Below are 23,177 nucleotides of genomic sequence, written 5' to 3'. Positions count from 1 at the left end.
CAGGTACCTTGGTGTTTCCCCTCCACAGTACCCACTATGGGGAAAACAGTTTTTAGCACAAAGCCCCGTTAAAGCAACCACTTTGGTAAAGTTACGGACTACCTGTCCCTGAAAGCACCTTTGCATGAAGTCCCACAAGGGCGGGGCAGAATGGTATTTAGTCCACACAGCTATCGGGACTTTGAGCACATAGCCAGTGATCAAGGGCATGGAGCCCGAAACCGGTATGGCGCTTCTGTTGGAGGAGTAAATACGCTGTAGTTGCTGCCCACAATAAATGAAGGCGATTTTCCATCTGTGTTGGCGTTTCCTTGCAGGGCAACCTTAGCAGGGCAACCTGGTGTTTTGGACATATATATATATATATATATATATATATATATATATATATATATATATATATATATATATATATATATATATATATATATATATATATATATATATATATATATATATATATATATATACATATATATATATATATATATTTATATATATATCTGTGGTGTAGCTAAATAAGTAAATAAACATACTCTGTGTGAAGGAACCTCCCGAGTGCTGTTATCCTTCCTGGGGATTTTTTGCCGGGATCTGATGAGCGCAATGTATATATATATATATATATATATATATATATATATATATATATTACCTACTGGCGGTCGCCAGTAGGTATATATAGTTAGGATTTTTTCCCTATGGGATTTTTGAAAATTCTATGTCTAATAACTTTGGCGTTTGTGGACGGAATTGGCTGAAATTTTCTGGAAAATGGAACATTTTGTTTCTGAGCAGCCCCTGAAAATTTGGGGGGGGTTCGTCCAGGGGGGGCCGAGAAAAAAGGGGGGTCCCAAAACGTGTTTTTAACATTGAGTTTTCCATAGGGCGGTTAGCCTCACTTTTAGCCCGAACGGCTGAATGGATTTGCACGAAACTTGGCAAAATTGTAGGGACTGGTAGCCCGATGTGCCTTTTGTAGGTCTCAATATATGTGCTGCAGTGGATTTTGAGAAATTAACGTTTAAAAAAAGATATATATCTGTAAGCGCGGACCAGGCAGCGCCCCGGTTCGCGGACCTTACGCGTATCGGAACTTCGCGTAGCAAAGCTGATTGGCTCTCCGGTGTCTGTCAACATTCTAAACAGTCCGGAGCGGCCGCCATATTGTCTCTCGGTAGGATCGAGAGACAAGAGGAGGCCAAAACAAAGGGGGAAATAACCATAAGGGGGCATAGTAGATCCTCGCTGACCCCCTAGGTTTAATGTGGAGGCTTTAAAAGGGCCCCGCGGGGCAAAAAAAAATAAATTTTTTTTTTGTTTTTTTGCGTGGGTAGCGCCCGGTCCGCGAACCGGGAAGCGTTCTGGGGAGCGTACTACAATGAAAAATGAATGATAGACTTTTCAAATGCTGTATGTTAATTGATTGTTGGTTTTGTTGATTATTTTTTATTTCCTTTATCTTCCCAGGGAGCGACCCGGTACGCGAACCGTTGAGCGCCTCGGTTCGCGGACCTTAAGCGTTCCGGGAGTCCACCATTTTGTGTTTCGGTCGAATTAAGATACAAGATGGAGGGCAAATAATGTTCAGAATGGGTAGAAGGGGGCACGGTAGAGTTATCTTGACCCCCTAGGTTTTCTGAGGGTGGCTGAGGAGGCTTATATGTGCGAAAAAAAAACATTTTTTAAAAAAAATTTCGCGAGGTTAGCTCCCGGTACGCGTACCGGGTAGCGCCCCAGGGAGCGTACTTTGTTGAAAATTAGTGAAAAAAGTTAGAGTAAAATAATAATTGTGAGTGATTAGATGTAGGGTAGCTCTGAGAAGAGCTTTTGGGTTTATGGTACATTTAGGTACTTATAAGTAGGTACCAATGCACATTTTTAAATTCAGAGTGAAAATTCTGTTGCCCTCATCTGAGAAGTGAACTCCATCTCCTCTGTAGATATCTTGCATGTAGTAACGCAAGTTATTGTTGTACAGGGAGCCCATTCCATGGTCTCTCATGTAAGCTGAAACAGATTTGTTTACATGCTTCCTCGACTTCTCAATTTGTGGACAAAATTGGTTTGACCACCTCCATTTCTGTCTTTGGCATATATTTGAATATACCAAGGCGGTCTGAGGAAAAAGTGCCATTAATTGCTCAAAGGTGTCCTTTAAAAGCATTTCCAGACCTACACCAGTCAAAGTGCCCAAGTCATTACCTCCACAGTGCACAATTAACAGGTCAGTTTTTGGCAAATGCATAAAGGTTTTCACCAATGGTATCAATTGGTGACATTTTAATCCTCTGTGGCCAAACCACTTAATTTCCACATCTTGTAAATTGAGGTTAGGTAAATTCCTGCTTTCAACGTACCTTTGAGCCCAGTGAATATAACTATGACCAACAATCCAGACAGAAAACATGGTGAGAGAAGGTTCTCCTGCAGTCAGATGAAGTGTGGCAATGAAATGGCAGTTGAAAAAATGAGAGTGTAAAATGAAAAAAAAACTGTGGAGTTTCTGTGTTCATGAAGCAGTAACAGTGATTGGTGGATTTTGATTGATGAAAACAGAAAGTTAGGGTGCACAGATGTGTTCTTTGAAAGATGTATTTTGAGTGGTCAATAAAAAATCATTAAATGAAAGAATGCACTGGATATGCAGGTGCACTGAGAGTTCAGAGTTCAATTGCAACAAAGTTGTGTGAACTTGCAAACACCAGAAGTCTTCCAAGAGGTGGTTGCTATGCAAAATAGGCAGAAAGGGCAGAGGGGGGAAGGGTTTTCATTTGAAAAAAAGTGAGGGAAGAGTTTTGATTGGGTGACATGAGAAATATGTGTGAAGAATTACAGCATTTCTGTGCTTTTGATAGCTGCAGACTCTGGAGTGCATACCTTTTGCTCTGCTGAAGACAAATTGGTGTGTTTCTGAGACTGTTTTCAAACTCAAAGTATTTGCTAAGGTGAGAAAATATTTCTTTAATTTAGATAGAGAATAGTGTGCTTTAAGGAGAAAATTATGATTTATGTGGCGCAAATTGCTTGTAAATATGCTCTCACATGTGTATGGAAAATTTTGATTTTGAATGTTTGTGTTACATAGCCATGTTAAAAGTGACCCAACCATGCTGGAAAGGCAATCAAAAAATGCTTTCATGTGTTTTAATGACATTTTAAGTCATTTTCCCATGTGCAGTGTTTAGAAATTATGATTTGAAAATCGTTTTTGGGGAAAATGAATTGTTTTTAAATTCATGACAAGGACATAATGGTGTATGCTTCTTTATAAGGCAATTGACTGTCCCTGATGTTATTTTTCTCATTTCAGTGTAAGACCTTTCTCTGTGGCGCAAATTGCTTGTAAATATGCTTCCACATGTGCATGGAAAATTTTGATTTTGAATGTTTGTGTTACATAGCCATGTTAAAAGTGACCCAACCATGCTCGAAAGGCAATCAAAAAACGCTTTCATGTGTTTTAATGACATTTTAAGTCATTTTCTCATGTGCAGTGTTTTGAAATTATGATTTGAAAATCGTTTTTGGGGAAAAGGAATTGTTTTTAAATTCATGACAAGGACATAATGGTGTATGGTTCTTTATAAGGCAATTGACTGTCCCTGATGTTATTTTTCTCATTTTAGTGTAAGACATTTCTCTGTGGCGCAAATTGCTTGTAAATATGCTCCCACATGTGCATGGAAAATTTAGATTTTGAATGTTTGTGTTACATAGCCATGTTAAAAGTGACCCTACCATGCAGGAAAGCCAATCAAAAAACGCTTTTATGTGTCTTAAGGACAATTTAAGTAATTTTCCCATGTGTAGTGTTTTGAAGTTATGATTTGAAAATCGTTGTTGAGGTAAAGGAATGTTGTTAAAATTTATGTGCGCCATATGCCCCCAAATTTCTTTTTTAGGGGTGCAGCAGGGTGTTCTTGAGACACCCCTGCACCTTTGGAATAAATTCCTAATTTGTGATGAGCAAATTGTTAATCGCAAATTGCACCTTCATTTATATGAGCCTCCTAGCCCATGGAAATGAATGGGTAAAATAGCAATTAGCAATTTTCTCATCGCAAATTTGGAATGGTAAAGAATCGCTATTTATTCCTTAAAATTCGCTTTTTTGGAAATGCAAAATAGTTATATGATACATATGGCGGTTGATGTCTAACAAGATAAGAAGGTTATGGATTCATTTATGCTGACTGGCGCAATGAAGTAGACATCACTTACTTCATTGGTAGAGCTTTACATGTATTATCTCCTCTGTATTCTTCATCAAGCGTAACTTTAATCTGCAATCCTGAGTAGGCCTCACTTTAAACAAACCTCTGGATAGGCTACATCTTATTGTTATCCTGTATTAATCATTTAAAATGCTAGGGACAGATTTATGATAGGTGTATGCCTCTTTTGCGCCACTTAGAAAACATTGTCCATGGGGAAATGACTTAAAATGTCCTTAAGACACATGAATGTGTTATTTTAAAACGTTTGCAATTTTTTTGGGTCACTTTTAACATGGCTATGTGACTCAAACAGTCAAAATCTAAATTCGCAATGCACAGGTGGGAGCATATTTACAAGGAATGTGCTCCATGGGGAAAGGTCTTATAATGTAATATGGGAAAAATGACATCAGAGACACTGAAATGCCTTATAGAGAAGCATACACCATTATGTCCTTGTCATAAATTTGCAAACCATTACTTTTCCCCAAAAACGATTTTCAAATCATATTTTGAAAACACTGCACATGTGGAAATGACTTAAAATGTCAATAATTCAAAATTTGCGATTCCTTAAATGCAATGTATCAAACAAAAAATATGTAAAAAATGATATTAAGGATTTGGAAACTACCACCAACTTCTAGTTTGTGGTAATTTGCGAATTCTTTTCAAAAAGCATTTTTTTCTAAAAAACAAAAGGTCCCATATGACGCCCATACATGCCCTTAGGGCATGTAGGTGTGCCATATGCTCCCAAATTTCTTTTTCAGGGGTGCAGCAGGGTGTTCTTGAGACACCCCTGCACGCTTGAAAAAAATCCTATTTTGTGATGAGCTAATTGCTAATCACAAATTGCAACCTTCATTCCTATGAGCCTCCTAGCCCATGGAAATGAATGGGTAATTTGCAATTAGCAATTTGCTCATTGCAAATTAGGAATAGTAAAGCATTGCTATTTATTCCTTAAAATTTGCTATTTAGGAAATGCAAAATAGTTTGATGGTACATATGGTGGTTCATCTGTAACAAGATAAGAAGCTTAGGGATACATTTATGATGACTGGCGCAATAAAGTGCACATTACTTACTTCATTGGTAGGCCTTTACATGTATTATCTCCTCTGTATTCTTCATCATGCGTAACTTTAATCTGCAATCCTGAGTAGGCCTCACCTTAAACAAACCTCTGGATAGGACACACTTTATTGTCATCCTGGATTAATCATTTAAAATGCTAGGGACAGATTTATGATAGGTGTATGTCTCTTTTGTGCCACTGTGCGTCACTTTTATGATGCAGCGGTGGTGCAAAAGATTTGCTATGAGGCGACAACATTACAAATTGATGCATTTAGGCAGATATGTCATGGTGTAAAAAAAACGTACCACATAAAACCCAAGCAGCAGTGATGCAAAAGATGCAACATGTCGCAAGACAGGCCTCACTTGGGGCCATATGTATCAAGCTAATTAGCATTTGCAAAGATCAAAATTCTACGAATTTCGGCCTTTGCGAATGTTAATTAGACAAATGGTATGTATCAAACAAGTTTGATGCAAAATAAGGAGTAGCAAAATTTGCTATTCCTTATTTTGCAATTGCACTGAAGGATTTGCAAATTTTGTGACTACTTAAATGCAATGTATCAAACAAAAACTATGTAAAAAATGACATTAAGGATTTGGAAACTATTGTGGTAAATTGGTGGTAATTTGTGAATTCTTTTCAAAAAGCTTTTTTTCAAAAAAACAAAAGGTGCCTTATGACGCCAACACATGCCCTTAGGGCATGTATGTGTGCCATATGCCCCCAAATTTGTTTTTCAGGGGTGCAGCAGGGTGTTCTTGAGACACCCCTGCACCCTTGGAAAAATTCCTATTTTGTGATGAGCAAATTGCTAATCGCAAATTAAACCTTCATTCCTATGAGCCTCCTAGCCCATGGAAATGAATGGGTAACTTGCAATTAGCAATTTGCTCATCGCAAATTAGAAATGGTAAAGAATCGCTATTTATTCCTTAAAATTCGCTATTTAGAAAATGTAAAATATTTTGATGATACATATGGCAGTTCATCTGTAACAAGATAAGAAGCTTAGGGATAGATTTATGATGACTGGTGCATCACCAGGGATGTGACAGTCATCCTGCGCCGCTGTTCCGCCACCCATGGTGTGTTGCATTTACAATGCGGCGCAGCATGGGGCAAAAACGGCACAGATGCGTGACGCATCTGTGCCGTAAAGGTGGCGCATTGCTGGAGTTGTATCGCAAGTGCGATGCAGCTCCAGCAAGGCTCAGGGGTGCCCCATCTCCACAATGCTGCGTCAAGACCTATGCCAGCTTCAAGTAGGCACAGGGTTTTGACGCAGCTTTCTCCTATCTGATTGTAAATGCGGCACACCATGGGTGGCAGAGCAGTGGTGCACGTTAACTGGTGCATGCCTGGGGATGTGCCATTTAATATAAATCTGCCCCTTTACATTTAAGTATGTGCAGGGGACACAGAGTCGGTGAGGCTTATTCAAGGTTAAGAAGAGATGAGTCCTGTTCAGTGAAAAATTAGACATAGGCTTCACCTGCTCAGCATTGCTGGACATGGCTAAATAATAGCTGCAAAATGTTAATCTTGTTAAACAATTTTACTATTATAATCTCTGAGATTTGTCTCTTACTCTGCAACATCTCATTGTTGTTATCTTTCTTTAAAGATAAAGACAACCTCAACATGAGCGACAATCTGCAATCAGTTGATTTTGACCTCATCATTGAACTTGTAATTGAAACATCAGTGGATGTTGATCCTTTGGATGATTTAAATCCTGAGGATGAAGAAGAGCGTGATGAGGATGCAGATTTGTCCGAATTATATGATATAGGATGGGAAGCTGACCTGCTTGAGCCTTTGGAAATATAAACATTTATTTTTAAAATTTATAATTAATAAAAAGTAAAAAGGTAAACCGTTTAATTTAAAAATAAAGACACCTTCAAAAACAGGTTATGTGTAGTGTCTTCAATAAAATATTAAAATATGCTCATAAAATTAGATCAGATTCACATATAAAATAGCATAGGTAACATAAATATAAATGTCATTTCTTTTCTGGTATTTCTGTATTGTAAAATTGTCAATGACTAAAAAATCTTCGAATTAAAATGTCAAGTAGTGTGTTAAGTTTTTGATCACTGTTACTGATTTACTGTTTGGTAATAATGTTTAATAACATTTTTTATTATATTTTTCCACAGATTCAACTGCAGATCATTTCAAGATTTCACCATGCCTACAATAGAAAGACAGATAAAGGCTGCAAAACGTCAAAGACAGCAGGTGAAAAAAAAAACGCAGCAGTCCTCTAACAAAAAGATTTCTCTAGCCACGAAGAAAGCACCGGGTAAGAGCTCTAAATATTTCATAAGAAATATTTGTATTAAAAAAAATATTACTACAGAAAATGTTTCAGTCCATAAAACGAGAAGGAAATCAAATGGAAAGAAAAGGACAATGAAAAATGTTACTGCTAGAGCAAGAGATAAATCTGTGCATGATAGTAGAAGGAAACAACAGTTTAGGGAGATTCGTAAACGAGTGTTCCGCAACAGGATAATTGGCAATTTGTTAAAAAATATTAAGAAAGGTCAACAGAAACTAGTTTTTTATAAGAGAAAAAAAAAAGTTGAGAAAGTTATTGATCAGGCATTTGAAATTAAACGTAAGTTATTTATTTTGATAATCAATAGAATTAGGAAGCTAAACAAGGCAATTTTTGATTTCAAAAGAAATAGTAGATGGAAGAGAATAGTTAATCGTAGTAATTTTTGTGAAGTTTTTTCTGGAGAATGGATGCATAGTTCAAGCTGTGAGGCATTTTTTAATGAGGAGAGTTATTTCCAGGATAATGATTTGGTGCATGCAGTTGACACCAGTGGTCGTGCTTATGAAGTGAAAGATGGTTGTCCAGTTGAAAAAGAAAAACTTGTGACAACAGAGGCAGAAGAGGTGTTAGGTAATGAGGTTTTAGGAAGACGTGCTAAGGGTCCTGTGTACACCTGGAAGTGTAGTAGTATTTGCAGTGTGCGACAGGATTCCATCAATTTGCTTTGTGATTTTGTACGGTCATTTAACAAAAAAAGTTTGAAGCAGAAAATGATGTTGTTGCAAGAATTAGATCCTTGCAGAGTAAGAGAAGTGACAGGTTTGCATGGTCATTCACTGGCTTGTCTTTCCAGGAGAGTATGCCAGAGTGTTTTTCATCATTTCAGGATGCTAGCAGTGCATCATAACAAAGTGAGGAAATTAGTTAAAATGTTGTATTATGCTAAGAGTCCAGCAATTATGCTGAAACAATTATGCGCTGCTCTTTTGCATGGTTCTGAAATAGATGTGAAGAATATATGTGAAGAAATTGAGTTTTGTTACTTTGGAAGTAAAGAGGAGAATGTTGAAATTGAGCAAGAAGTAGAGGGTCATGTGGAAGATAGTGTACAGGTTTCCAGTACAGATAATTTCCAGAGGGAAATTGCGACGTTTGACGTGAAATCAAGTGAGAGGCCTAATTTCACTTGTGTGTGTTGTCGACGCACTTATTATAAGAATCAGACTAAGTTAGTGGATTTATATGCAAAAAGTGAAAGGGAAAATAATAGTGAATGGAAGGATTTTGCAACATACTTGATGGTAGAAAATTGTTTTGATTTGGGATTGGATCAACGTGTGTGTACTTATTGTTGTAACAAATTAAAACAAAACCAGATGCCTGCTAGAGCAGTTCATAATAATCTGGAATTGGTTGAGATTCCTTCTGAATTGAAGGACTTAAATACTTATGAATCTATTTTGATTCAAAGTATCCATCCCTTTCAGGCTATTGTAAGAATGGAGCCAAAGACAGGGAAATTGCCTCCATCAGATTTACAGAGAGGATTAAAGGGAAGAGTTGTTTATTTGCCTCTAGATTTCAAGAAAAACATTAACACAATTGGAGTAGAAAAAGTGGAAGAGGAACCTCTGGTTATCTTAGTTAATGGGGTTCCGACAAAGAATAAGACAATATGGCAAGATTTAGTAGATGTTAGGAAAGTTAAAAAGGCAACATTGTATTTGAAAAAAAATAATAAATACTATAAGAATCTATATGTTGCAGAAGAGGAAGTAAGTGAGGAAGAGGATAGCGATTTGTGTGCTGGTCAAATTGAGAAAGTAGAACCCTCTACTAGTGAAGAAATATATGAACATTATAGTGTTCATCCTTTGCATTCCAAGGAAGTCATGGGGAATGCTATTGAGTTGTTTCAAATGAAACAAGCCAAAGGGAGTCCCATTAGTGTTTGGGAGGAAAGTTTGGAAGCTCGGTGTTTCCCACAGCATTTTCCAACAGGTCAGGGAGGAAGATATGATGAGCGACCTCATCAAATTCCTGCTTCTGAATACCGGACTTTGCGATTGTATGCAGGAGATGCTAGGTTTCGACAATGCATTCCTTATTTGTTTCATCTCCTGTTTGAAAGCGATCTGTCTGGACTGTCATATGCAGTGAACCACATCTTGAAAAGTGGTATACACATGCAAAACATCTCGGCAAGTGACTTTATGGATAAAGTCAATGTCCAAGATAGTATTTTGGATTCTCACCTGATTAATCTCATGGTGTGTCAGCGTGGTACTAATGAGTACTGGTACCGTCGTCATGGTGATTTAAAATGTATGCTGAGGAACTTAGGTACTCCCACATGGTTCCTCACTCTGAGCTGTGCCGAGTATGGCTGGGAAGACTTACTTGAATTTCTACGAGAGGCAAATGCTAACGTAGATAACATCGAATTCAAGACGCCTGGAGAACTGTGCTCTTTGGATCCAGTCAATGTATAGATTTGAAGGTATGATGTCTTTCATCATGAATAAGAAGAATCCACCTCTTGGAGAGGTGTTGGATTTCTTCTGGAGGAAGGAGTACCAAGCAAGAGGTGCTCCTCATATACATATGTTGTTGTGGATCAAGGATGCACCTAAATTTGGAACGGATCCAGGAGACTCAGTGATGAGTTTCATCCAACAGTATTCTACGTGTGCTGTTCCAAACGCAAAGGAGAAGAAAAACCTAAGAGAAAAAGTTCTGCGTTTCCAAAGCCATCGATGTGGAAAGTACTGCCGTCGTAAATTCCGAAACAAAGACAAGTTCTACACTAAATGTCGTTTCGGCTTTCCACGACCGGTGATTTCTAAAGGAAGAGTAAACAGTTTGATGTCTTCGTTGCGACACAATGTCATGAAGAAATCACCTAAAAACACTTACAATTTGAAGAGGAACGAAGAGTCCAAGTACATCAACGACTACAACCCGGTGATTTTGTCCATGTGGAATGCTAACATGGATATACAGTTTGTGGCTGATAACTGTATGGCTGTGGCTCGGTATGTGACGTCTTACATCACCAAAAAAGAGAAGACAGAATTGAAGGATATGTGGGAGGACATTTCCCATGAAAAGAGCCTCAGCAAGAAGTTGTACAGTTTCAGTCTGAAGATGTTGTCGCATCGAGAAATCGGAGCGTACGAATGTTCTGACCGGTTGTCTTCAGCAAGTCTCTATGCCAAGTCCAGGAGTATCGTTTGGGCGAGTCTTGGTCTTGCTGCAACGCGTAATCGAGTTCTCAAACCTGTGCGGGAAATTGAGTATTTGGCGGAAAAGGAGCCAAACAGTACCGACATTTTGAAGACAAACATGTTGGATACATATTATCCAAATCGAAGCAGTCACCTCGAGAATGTTTGTCTGTATGAGGTTCTGCAAAATTACATATTCAAGAGGAACATCAAAGAAGATACTGAGAAAGGAGTGTATGCTGTAATAGGAAGTGAGGGATGTCTGGTCAAGCAAAGAAAATGCCACTTGGTAAACCATCGAAAATTGAGTGGCGAATCTCCTGAAAAAAAGGAGTTTTTCTATTTAGCACTTTTGCAACTTTTCAAGCCTTGGCGTGCAGAAGAGGAACTGCTTGGAGATTTTCTCTGTTACGAAGACTCTTTCAATGCCGCCAAGGAGACCATAGAATGTCCTGCTTTTCCCAAATATGTAGAAATGTTGAATGCGGAAATTGAGCAGGAAGCAACGATTGCAGCCGAGATTGCCAGAGACAGTTCTCAGGACAGTCAGAGTTCTGCTTCATTGAGTCAGGATCCACTAGGAGGACCTGTTATCGAAAATGAAGCTGCCACTGCTATGAATGAAGTGGAAAGAGCCATGGCACATGCTCAAGAGGATGCGGTTAACTTAGAAGAGTTGGAAAGGCAACTCAACGTTGAGCAGAGGAAAATATATGACGAAGTTACCATGCAAATTGATCATGGATTAAGTCATGATAAGAAAGAGTGCTCATGTACGTCGTTGAAGCCTGTCCGACTGTACGTGAGTGGAGAAGCGGGAACTGGAAAAAGTTTCCTCATTAAAGCAATTTCATGCTATTTGCAGGAAAGGACAGAGTCATCGCTGTCTTGTGTTGTCACTGCTCCAACTGGACTGGCAGCACATAATATTAAAGGGATTACTTTACATCGTTTACTGATGCTGCCAGTGGAGCATGACAACAAATTAGAATATCACAAGCTATCTGGAGATGCTTGTTTTGAAGTTTCAAGAATCTTGAGGAAAATGAAACTTCTTATCATTGACGAAGTAAGCATGGTTTCCAATGTCATGCTTGCCTTTGTGCATTTGAGGATGCAAGAAGTTCTCAAAACAGAGTATGATGTGTTATTTGGTGGCAAACACATCATTGTTTTCGGAGATCTTCTGCAGCTGACACCAGTGAAAGGGCAACCTGTGTTCAAAATGCTCACGCATGAAGATACCAGGAAGTGCCTAGGCAGCATTGGCAACGTCAATATATGGTTAAACTTCAATTATGCTGAACTGCATGAAAATATGCGTCAGGCGAAGGATGAAGTTTACAAGACTATTCTACAAGATGTTAGAATTGGAAAAGTGACCGAGCATGGGAAAGAAGTTTTACATGCACGATTACTGTCAAATTTATATCCAGAACAAGATGTTGTGCCTGAGAATATTTTTCAGAAAATTACTGAAAAGAAATCTGGAATATGTTTGATGCCAACTCTTGCAGAATGTGCCAAATTTAACAACAAAATGTTGCATTTAGAAAAGCAAGAGATTGTGAAACTGGAAGCTATTGATAGAGTAGAGCATATGGGATCAACAATTATTTTGTCTGAGAATCTGAAAACAAAATTGGATTCATTAGAGAAGAGTATATCTAAAACTGCAGGTTTTGAAAAGACTCTGAATGTGTGCTTGAACTGCCGTATAATTTTAAGAAGGAATTTACATGTTGAAAGAGGTCTGGTAAATGGATCAATGGGTAATGTTGTTGATTTTGTGAAATACAGAAATAGAGATGGAATTGAATTTTTAAAAATTAAATTTGATGGCATTGAGGAAGTACAGCTAATTGCTCGTTGTTCTGCTAGATTTTTGCTTGTAAAAGACTTATATGTTCGCCGTAAGCAGTTTCCTGTTTGCTTGGCATATGCGGTGACAATCCATAAATCGCAAGGTTTAAGTGTAGACAGTGCATTGGTGAATATTGGCAGTTCTGTGTTCAAGGAGGGTATGGCATATGTGGCATTGTCACGAGTTAGAACTTTATCGGGATTGTACTTGATTGAGTGTGATGTCACAAACATTTGTGCAGATCTAGATTGTGTTAAGGAATACAATAGGTTAAGAAGAGAGTATGCGCCACATTTGCCTCAGTTTCCTTTGTTTGAGAAACGTGTGGTAGGCCGGAAACAAAGAAATGAGAACAATACTGGGGAGGTTGTAGCAAAAAGACAAAAAGTCAATGAACCTAAAATTACAAGCAGAAACAAAAAGGATTCTGTTGAAGATGTTGTTGGTTTTCAGTTTGAAAACAGTTCTGGTGTCAACTGCTATGCTAATGTAGTAATTAATGTTTTGTTTTCTCTAAAAAATAGAGATTGTGGTCAATTCTGATCAAAGATTTTGCAGTTTGTTAAATTCTGTGTTAGAGAAATGTACCACTGATAGAAGAAACATAGAAAGTGTGTCTGAAATTCGAAATCTGTTAGACAGATGTTCAGGCCAAACACAATTCTCTCAAAATATTCAGCAAGATTGTCAGGAGTTTTTAATGTATATGCTTGATGTATTACATGCTGAAGGTGTAGATGTAGATCAGCTGTTTGGGCTTTCTTATCAATGGCAGCATGACTGCGAGAACTGTATGGTATCAAGTACTACTAGTGTAGACTCAGAAAGATTTATATATTTAACTTTGCCAGACAGTAAATCAGTCTCCTTTAATAAGCTAGTAAAAGCTGCTAATCACAACATGGAGTGTAGCCAATGTAAATCTGAAATGATGTCCACATTATTTATACGAACATATGGCCAGTATGTCATTTTAATGTTCCAACGATGTAGGCCTGATGGAACAAAATTGACAACTTTAATAAAAAAAATTGTAGCTTCGCAGTTGTCAATATCAGGAAGGACTTTTGTAACTACAGCAATTATATATCATGACGGCCCTTCAATAACATCAGGACATTACACAGCTTATTTAAAGTCTAGAAATGGCTGGTCATTCTGCAATGATTCTGTTTTAATTTTCAAAAAAAAATTGCCGTATGACCTTAAAAACTCTTACCTGGTGTTTTTAAAACCAAAATTTTAGGGAAATAATCTCGGGATGTGCTCTGTGGAATTTCAAGAAGTTCTAATGGCTCCTACACAATTTGGCCTTGAGGATAAGTGTAGTTCAGAGACATAACTTCTAATCATAGGACTGGACATCATGGAGATATATGTGCACTTTGAATGAGTTCAGAAAAACTGTTTCTTTTTATAAGCTAATTGAAGCAGCCAATCAAAACATGGAGTAGAGGGAATGTAAGTCTGCAATGCTGTCTACTGTTTTACATTGCTTTGTGATTAAAAGTGATGTAGAGAATTAAATAATTGTAGTAGTCATAGAGGTAGTGTAAGTCTGCTTCATATTAAGCAGTATCAGTGTCATAGGAAATGTAGAACATGACTGAGCAAGAAGGGGAAGATATTACTATTCCAGGATTGTGAAAATGATCTTCAACATTTTAATTCTGAAAGTTGCGGAAATGCCAAATGATGGGATTGGCTTACAAGAAATCCAAGAGTTATAAATGGCTCTGACTAGATTTGGCCTTGTGGAAAATTGTGGTAGAGAGCAAGAAGTCATTTATTGCATGTAACGTGTTTTTAAAAACGATGGAGGTTTTCTTTCAGAAAGTGGCGGGCTGAAAGTAATAACAGCACAAAAGAGTGTAAGCTGTTCATAGGACATCCTTGGACGTCATGGAAAGTAAGTTAACTTTAAGGAGTTCTGAATTTTGATTTCTGATGTTGTATGGGTTTTTTAAACACAATCATTTTGATTGTGTTTTTTTTTCCCCGCTGTTACATGATGAATACCTTCAAGTCACTGTTTTTAGTGAATTTTGATACATTCTGAGAACAGCAAAAATAAACCATTTAACATGTATAATTAATTCTGTACTGTTTGCATTTATGATGTATATGTAGAACTGTGTAGGAGGCATGGAGAAGGTGAGGCTTCTGTAAGTGTCAAAGTTGTTGCATGCAGTGCTGCACTTCTACGTATTCTTTCATATGCTGGACTACATCTGCACAATGAGATACCTAAGCAAAGGAAACACAAGTGATGTGATTGTGAAATGAGCAAAATAAATTGCACATATTTCAATTACATCACCTGTGTTTCCTATCATTATGAATCACATTGTGCAGATCAAGTTTAGGTCTGTCCAGGGAAACATAGGAGGTTTCTACTTTGTTGAAGAGTGCAGTGGACATGACTCACTTCATTGGTAGACTTTCACAGATATTATCTCCTCTGTACACTTCAACAAGTGTAAATCTCATCTTGAACTCTGAGTAGGCCTCACCTCAAACAAATCTCTGGATAGGAGACATGTTATTGGCATCCTGAAGCGACACTTTTCTGAAACAAGAGCAATGCAAAAGATACACCATGTTGTAAGATAGGCCTCACTTCATCTGCATCAAGATACTGTTAGTTTAAAATGTATATCTTTAGGACTGTGTAGGGGACCTGGAGAAGCAGAAGCTTCTGTCAGTGTCAAAGTTGTTGAAAAACTATTTGTCCTTCAATCTTTTCCCTTGTCTTTTGTAATTTTTAAATACATGTTTTAATATTTTTCAAATGTTGGTTCTCTCTTTCACAGATTGAAAGTATAAAAATAAAAAGTGATTAATTTAACGGCAATTATAAGGTAAATAGTTGTACTCTTTTCGTTACATTTCTATCACATTCACCTACTATTAGATCCACTGCTTCACTTCTTTAACCCTCAGTTTCCTGCCTTTGCTACTTTCCTCATTCCTTTCTCTATTACCTACTTACTCAACTCCTTCCACTCTTTTTCTCAGTCCCTCTGTTCTCATAGTTCCTCAGTCTTGTTCACTCACTCCGTCTCTATTACTCTTAGTGTCTGTGAATTACTTTCCCACCTTTTTTTTTGGACCGCTTCCCGGGAAGTGGCCCGGTTCGCAAACCAGCAGCGTTACGGGAGTCCACCATTTTGTGTTTCGGTCGAATCAAGATACAAGATGGAGGGCAAATAATGTTCAGAATGGGTAGAAGGGGGCACGGTAGATGTATCTTGACCCCCTTGGTTTTCTGAGGGTGGCTGAGGAAGACCATAGTTCTTCACTCTTGTTCACTCTCTCTGTTTCTATTAATGTCACTGTTTATGACTGATCAAAAAATTTTTTTAAAAAAAGAACAGTAACTATAAGGGAAGGAAACAGACAGTTATGTTAAAAGAAAGACAGCTATAGGGAGTAAACTAAGGATACTGTTACCCGCAATCCACTGCTGTTGATGTTACTGACCATGTCATGAATGATGTAATATGTGACATCATCAGCAGTGGATTGTAGGTAACAGTATCTCTTGTTTACTCCCTAGAGCTGTCTTTCTTTTCACATAACTGTCTGTTTGCTTACCTTATACTTACTGTTCTTTTTTTTAAAAAATATTTTTTTTGGTTAGCTTCCGGTACGCGTACCGGGTAGCGCTCCGGGGAGCGAACTAAGAGAAATAGAGGTTGGCAGAGTTCCAAATATTCTACCAATTTTTTTATAATGGGGAGGTAGTTCTGAAAAGAACTTTTTTTTTAATGTTTTTGTTGTTTTATATTTTTTTTAGTATTTTTTAAACATTTTTTTACTTTTTTTGTATTTTCTGAACGTTTTTATATTTTTTTTGGTTTTTTTTTGGGGGGGGAAACAAAAACGATCCATTGTAAAGGGCTCAACAGGAGCAACAAAAAAAAAGAATTTATTTTTTGGGGCATTTCGGACAAACATTAACATGATTCTGAATAGCTCTCATAATCAAAATGATGCTACTTTCCCTGTAGCAGATGAAATCGCCGCAGTGCACGCACACTTGCTTCACATGCCCAAACAACATTTGAATGTTTGGGATCATCTCCCTCGCCTCTGGTCCCGACACCTCTGGAACAACCGATCTTCTTGCCATTGGGAGGGGATTTTGTTGCTCATCACGTAGCTGGGCAGCACTATAATTATTTGGGTGCCACCTACTCATATGCCGATGCATAGTGTGATTGCCGTAACTGTATTTTTTTTCAGTTCCCCTTGACAATCTATCACCGCATATACGGCAAAACACGTAGCGTGCATTCACTTTTTTTTGCCCCTCAGGAATTCTATAGAATTGCCAAATGTAATTCTCTTTTCGATTGTACCTCCTGGGCTCCTCTGGCAAAAACCTTGGCTCTTCCTCCTCTTCCTCCTCTTCCTGTTCTTCCTCTTCTTGCAAAATTACTTCAGCAGGTGGTCCTCTCTTTCTTGGATTTGGTGGAGGTGGTGGGTTAGAACCAGCTGAAGCTACTAATGAAGCCATGTCAAAGTGTAAATAAAGGGTCTTTCTCTCACCAAGATGAAAGTCAGAGTGAGGAAAGAAGGAGGGGTTTTCATCATTTGGGAAAAGCAAAAGTTCTAAACCAATGAAAAGTGTTCATTTTAGATCACATGACCTAGTATTACATCATTAGGAAACCAAAAGTGAAATGAACCAATGAAAAGTGTTATTACCGAGTCACATGACCTGCTGTGTTTACGTTACGCGGTCGGCGCCGCGCCGCGGATCGCTTCCGGTTCGCGTACCGCTGCGCTTCCGGGTACGCTAACGTAGCACGTAATATGACGTATTACGCGAGAACGCGAAACGTCATGCTGACGCGACGCGTCACGATGTTGTTTTCTAACGCGAGAGGTGCGCAAACGGAACGTTTACCGGTTCGCGGACCGGGTCGCGCCTCCGAATTGAGCTAACGGGAAGCTAACCGGTTCGCGTACCGGGAGCGAAACAATAAAAATAATAAAAAATTTTTTTTTATTAAAAACATGTAAAAAATATTTTTCTATTTAAAGAAGAATACATTGTAAAGGTTTTGATATTAGCTGTTAAAAAACCAATGAAATTCACTGAAAAAACCATAGGTTATAGACCATATATAGTTAGGAATTAGCATTTACAAAACCTTGAAAATTCACTGAAAAAACCATAGGTTATAGACCATATATAGTTAGGGATTAGCATTTACAAAACCTTATTTTACTCACACAAAACCATTGAAATTCCATATATAGTTAGTTGTACTAACTATATATCGCGCACCCGCAATCCACTGCTGATCATGTCACATATTACATCATTCATGACATGGTCAGTGACATCACTGATGACATCACTGATGACATCTCAAATGACATCACTGATGACATCACTGATGACAACATCCAGTGACTGTATTTTTCTGTAAAGTTAAAATATGTCTTACATATTTAAGAATGAGTGGATGTATAAGTGTCTGGATGAAGGATTTAGTAAGTGCATGACTGACTGTATGAGTGAGTGGTTAAATGTGAATATATATATATATATATATATATATATACATATATAAATAAACACCACGTACGACTCCTTTAAGAATTAAACCGGACACTGACATAGGGGGACATTTTCGGTAATTGAGTCTTTTAATCTATAATGTTGCTGCGATGCGTTTCGGCAAAAACTGCCTTGCTCACACATACATATATATATATATATATATTCACAGAAAAAACATAGGTTTCAGGGGCGTTATAGTTAGTTGGACATTTCACTCGTACAAAACCAGAGAAATTGCCCCATTGTAGTGAGTGCAGCTAACTATAACTCACGCCCCCGCAATGCACTGCTGATGACGTCACATTTTACATCACTCGTGACATGGTCAGTGACATCACTGATGACATCACTGATGACATCTCAAATGCCATCACTGATGACATCATCCAGTGACTGTGTGTTTGTATAAAGTTTAAATATGTTTAAAATATATAGCGAAAGGTGTACTGAAGAATGAGTGGGTGTATAAGTGCCTGAATGAATGATTTAGTAGGTGCGTGACTGACTCTATAAGTGAGTGATTAAACGTATCTTACTGAATGCATGGGTTAGTGACTAAACTGTGTGAATGTCTGTATCTGTCTGTCTGTTGGTGTGTAAGCGGCTGCATGGGTTTGTGAATGGCTACATGAGTGTCTATATGGGTTATTGATTGGTTGTCTGAGTATCTGTATTGGTGCCTGAGTGTTTGTGTGGGTGGGGTGTGTGTGACTCTGTACATAGATGTGTGAGTGGGTGATTCACTGGGTGCATGTTTTCAAGAGTGCATCTGTGATGGACTGTATAGGTGGGTGAGTGTATGTATGGATATGTTAGTGAGTGAATGTTTATCTCAGTGGTACATGTGTGAGTAACTATATATGTGAAAGGCAGTATATATGTGTGTTAGAGTATATAAATGGCTATAAGTGAGAGTGTGTGATTGTGAGAGTGGCTGTATGATTGAGTGTGTGTTTGTATCAGTGATTGTATAAGAGCGTAAGAATGTGCTAGTATTTGTATGAGTAGGTGAGCTGGTGTTTGTATAACTGTGTAAGTGAATAAATGGCAGTGGTATTAATTATTTGCATGACTTACTAGGTGTGTGAGTACCTCTATGGGTGAGTGGCGGTCTGTGAGTGTCTATATAGGTGTATGAGTGCATATGAAAGTCCTATACTGAGTGACCATAAGTATGAGTGACTGTACGGATGAGTGAGTGGATGTGTGTGTAAAGCTAAGAATCAGTGATTGGGTATGTAGTTATTGGTGTTGGAGTGTCTATGGTTTTGAGAATGGTAGTCTGTAATTTAGAGTGGGTGTATCAATGGCTATATTAGGGTGTGAGAAGATGCATCAAATAATCACATGGATGATGTCATCAGTGATGTCATTTAAGATGTCAACAGTGATGTCACTGACCATGTCATGAGTGATGTAATATGTGACGTCATCAGCAGTGCATTGCGGGGGCGTGAGCTATAGTTAGCTGAACTAATTATAACGGGGGAATTTCTCTGGTTTTGTACGAGTGAAATGTCCGACCAGCTATAACGCCCCTGAAACCAGTTTTTTTCAGTGAATTTCTAAGGTTTTTTAAATGCTAATTTCTAACTATAATGTGCCTGGAATCTATGTTGTTTTCCAGTGAATTTCAAAGGTTTTTTAAATGCTAATTTCTAACTATAACATGCCTGAAACCTATGGTTTTTTAAGTGAGTTTCAAAGGTTTTTTAAATGCTAATTTCTGTCTATAACGTGCCTGAAACCTATGGTTTTTTCAGTGAATTTCAATGTTTTTTTAATGCTAACTTCTAAATATAATGTTCATTTAACATATAGTTTTTTACGCCACCCAAGAAAGACACAACACCCACTGCCAAAACCCCCAGGACCTACCCCCGTACCACCCCTCTCCCTACTACCACCAAGGCAGTACAGAACAGGACAGCAAACCCTCCAAAAAGGGCATGGTCCCTCAGCCATATATGGTGATGCATACACTTAAATATACATAGAGGTGCACTTTGTTATTCTTGAGTTCTGGTATTTCAGAATCAAATTTGTGCGTTTCAACATTGCATACATAAGTTTGTGATGACAATGAATGATGCGCGCCCTCTCCCCTGTTTTGATTGGATCCATTTTGTAGTTATTAGACTGACTAGCCTCTGGGATGCACTTGCGCTCTGAGGGTGGTACTATAACCAGGGAAGACTTTGAACAGTTTTTCCAAGCACTCCCAAACTGTTGTGTTACTCTCTGTTAAAGAAGGACAACAATCCCGAGACATGTCCTTAGATGAAAAGAATTGGTTTCACCAGCAGTGGCAAATACCACAAAGTCTTTCAATTAATGGGAGTGTTGTCATACATGGCATTCATCACAAAGCACTTGGGAGAAATGTGTGCTGCTATGCCAGGCAATGGTACTCCCTCACCTTCTTTTATGGTCTCTTTGCGGTCACTCAATCACAAACCTCTCAATAGTGGAGACTCAGTTGACGTCTTTTTTGGGCCTGCCACAGTGTGGTGATAATTCAGACAAAGATGGTGTCAGTCACAAAACTCCAGCTAGCGTGTCAGAAATGCCACAATATTTTGCAGTTAGCGATCATTTGAAGTCTGGCAGAATAGTGCATCTGCTCTAAAACAGTGGGTGCAGCAATCTGAAAAACGTGCAGTTCTCTCCAACCTGTTTATGGATGGAAGAACTGCTGAGTTTCTTACAGCGAAGCCTCAGCTGGCTCTGACATGGGCCCTTGATTGAGCAATCGAACCACCGGACCATAGAGGTAGTCACTGGGAGACAACCATCACTTGTTTTCCCTAAGTATAACCACCATGTGAGACATTTGAGTCCATGGTACAGAATTCCACAGTAGCTACCATGTCCGGGGAGAAGACTCCACAAATATCATGGCCATTGTTATTTTTTTCTGCAAGAACAAACTGCAACTTTTGGCAGATTGATCTTTCAGGGGTAAAATACGTTGTAGAGGGAGCACATGAAACATAAAGCGATGAAAGAGATCAGTGCCTTTAATGGAGCCACCACAGTGGAAGCTTCACTGAAGGCGCTGAGCTCCATTGTAAAGCCTTTGGGGCTCTCCAAATCTGGTGGGTGCTCTTATAGCAGGAGATTGAAGACCAGAGCCTCTGCTGACCCAGTGGGTCATCTGCCAGGCTTTGAATGTGGTCCTGTGTCACAAAATGCAGGGAAACATCCTCAGCATGTTCATATCATAAGATATGTTGACCATGTGCCCCACTTTGAGGCCATAGTGTCAGTGCTTACATTGTTGGAAGACATTACATCATGCAAAACGGGCATTGGCAGACACAAAGGTATCCCCCCACCTTCCAAAGAGGCTATTCCCAAAGTGTAGAGAGGCAGCAGCGGGATAGATTTCTGCAATGTTTGTGTACATCCGGTGGATGAAGTACATCTGCCACTCTTAACACAGACATTCTGCCAGTAGAACTCTAAATCAGCTTGCAACACAAGCCCTAAGTTCTGTTAGCGAGGCAAGCAGTTTCTAGTATGACTGAAAATTGATTGAGTGGCTTAAGACAATGATGTCTTTCTACCTGACACATTAGGCAAGCATTTTGGGTAAGGTACATACACGTATATTTCTTTGAACAATTTCTCCTTCTTCAGTAATGCTAAGTAAAATATTTGTTAACCACCATTTGTAATAATCGAGACAATTTCGCAGTTGGAAAGGTTTGACTGCTATTCACTTCTTCAATCTTCATTACATAAGGCTTGCAATTGCGGTGTGATAAACTAGACCAAGAAACTCCATTACCCTGTCTTGCGGCATTACTGCAGGGTGATTTTACCTTCCCCTGTTGAGTTACTGATTTCGGAATGGGGAATAACTTTTGGGTGTGGTTTTGCCGCACCTGATATCCGTATTTTCTTCCATTAACAACCTCTTTTCCCGTAAAAATTCCTCAAAGTTATGCGTAGAAGAATTTGTGCTGAAAAATCACAAAGTGCAGTAATTTTGCAGTACTCCGAATCATATATCGAGCACAAACACTATTATGAGATCTTTAAAGTGATTGACCAGTATAAAATGTTGTTTTGGCACTGGTCAGGAAGTGCAAATGTTTATGTACTCTGGAAATGTCGGTAAGTGCACTTGCTCTAATGTACAATAAATCAACATTAAAGTGGACTATTTTTGTTTAAGAAGGTTTGGCACTTTTGCAACCACCACATAATATGCCCCTAGGCAGGACTCGTGGTGAACAATACAATAAATAGGGAAACCTGAGAATAGTGCTTATATTAGTGGTTGTAGAAGATTGGATGCACAACTGTTTATGTGAGGTTCTATGGCATTATGGATTCCGCCCCTACCTCTGCTCAAGCAATCAGCTAAGTTAAAGCACAGCTCTGCCTGGCTTACCTTCACGTCCTACTTCAACCTTTACAGCCAAACTCTCCCTTTCCATCACTCCGAATGTTCTTAGTCTGTCTTCTTATCACACTCTCTCTACCCAAATGTATGTCCCACCCTCAAGCACTCCACATTCCACCACCACTGCTAAGCCAGAAAGGATGTTCATCGGAGAATCGAAAACTCGCTACAGAGCACTGCTGTTATTGGAATCGGCCATGTCTAATAGACTCTGCCATTCCTGAGTTTCATAAAATGAATACAGTTTAAATCGGTGACTTGAAATTCTGTACTAGGAAGTGTTATATATATAAAAAAAATATCTTTTACTATTGTTGAGCCGATCTCATGTCTCAGCTTGCACAGTATTGTGGGCTGAAAATCCACACGTGTCTGATGATCATCATAAAATCAACAGTTCACATGGATCGTATTCTGTTTTGGGTCTGATGGGAGTAACCGCAGAACAAAAGTCTGGCAGTTTTCGTTGATGTCGAGGAAGGGCAGCAAAA

The sequence above is a fragment of the Lissotriton helveticus genome, chromosome 7 (assembly GCF_964261635.1).
Source record: "Lissotriton helveticus chromosome 7, aLisHel1.1, whole genome shotgun sequence".
Lineage (NCBI taxonomy): Eukaryota > Metazoa > Chordata > Amphibia > Caudata > Salamandridae > Lissotriton > Lissotriton helveticus.
The sequence above is the reverse complement of the archived record's forward strand: the minus strand, read 5'-3'. Positions refer to the sequence as shown.